We start from the raw sequence: 1727 nt of genomic DNA, 5'->3' as shown, positions 1-1727 counted from the left end.
TGCTGCGGAAGAATTCTTAAAACCATAAACTCACCCATTCCCTATAAATAGAGGTTTACTACGAAGCTTTGAACATACAGAAATCAAGCCAAAAGTCAGCAGAAACTTTGTGAACTTATGCTCTAATCATCCCTCTTATCCTAAACACTCACCCCTTTTATTGTTTGTTCTTACGGTGGAGGTTCCCGAACAAGAAGAAGTCCATAAGTGTTCTAAGCAAAGATCTAGAAAGGAAAAGTGGTCAATTCCCGAGCACTTAGATCAATCACCTTTTCTTTTATTGTTTAAACAACTTTTAATCAATTAATTAGTGTTGTTTGATAACTTAAAACGAACTTTTAATTAATTAATTCACATAGTATTCTTTCGTTTATTAAGGCCAGAATTTGAATATAAGTGTTTTAGAAAGGAAAAGTGGTCAATTCCCGAGCACTTAGATCAATCACCTTTTGTGGAAAAGTGGTCAATTCCTGAGCACTTAGATCAATCACCTTTTCTTTTCTTGTTTAAACAGCTTTTAATCAATTAATTAGTGTTGTTTGATAACGTAAAACGAACTTTTAATTAATTAATTCACATAGTATTCTTTCGTTTATTAAGGCCAGAATTTGAATAATTAATTGATTGTTTTATCACCAAAGCCAAGGCGAATCTTGTTTATATTTGTTCTTTCACAAATTCGAATAAATAAGAATAACGACATTTGCAATTTAATTCCTACGTGATTAATGCGTGTAAATAAAATCAACTAATTAGTTTTAGGTATCACGTTGCATAAATTGTTTGTTAATGAAATTATGGAAAAGGAAGAGCTAATAGAGGTCGCACTTGGGCTAGAATAGCGATTCATCCCTAAAAGGAATGTTATTTTAGAACCCTCTCTCCCTAACTCATTTCTGGTACAAGTAGACCAATTGGAGAAAAGCATGAACGAGGTTTATGAGTTTTCCTAAAATTCATTGGCAACTCCTTATTAGTTTTTTACAAAAAAAGTGTAATGATAGGATCAACTCTAATTCAAGGTCCCCACACAGTCAGGAATATATATCCTAAAACACCTTAAAAGTGTAAAGTCCTAGGCTTTTAAAGGGCCATGTGCATAGAAGAGAAGGATCCCATACGATGGGCACACCCTCCTCACAGTGGCAACTCTGCTGGGGACTTAGAGGTTACAAGATTAGTTCTTAGTTATGGCTCAAGGTTTCCAACTTAGGTTTCCTATGAGTTGTAACGAGGGTTAACCTAGATAATCTCTAGTTAGAGAGAGAGACTTGAATGCATAATATCTTCCTTTTTCACAAAAGTAAAAGCCAAGCAACCAACATTGAATCATGCATAATCATAACACCTTCAAACCATTGGGGATTAGCTCATTGACTAGGGGTCGCCAACACCAGGCTTCTATCCAAAAATCAATAACAATCATCCCACCCATATCGCCAACAAAACGTTAGGGGGAACCAAGTTACGGGTCAACACGTTGAGTGATTGACTTGGGCATCGCTTCTCAAAGACATGGTACCTTTAGACACCCAAGCCTTGACCTTCGAATGACATTATATGGTTTAATGGCTTTATTGTATGCTTATATTATTACATGAATATTTGTGACGTGTTCAGGATAGCTTTTTAGTCTTAATTTAGGTTCCCAACTAAGAGTATCATGACCACACCCAGCGCATGTTCTAGGGCTACGCTCGCCAACCGCGCGCTACCTAGCCTCTTGC

Source organism: Chenopodium album, chromosome 18 (assembly GCF_948465745.1).
Source record: "Chenopodium album chromosome 18, dcCheAlbu1.1, whole genome shotgun sequence".
Classification (NCBI taxonomy): Eukaryota; Viridiplantae; Streptophyta; class Magnoliopsida; order Caryophyllales; family Amaranthaceae; genus Chenopodium; species Chenopodium album.
Note: the sequence above shows the minus strand (reverse complement) of the source record.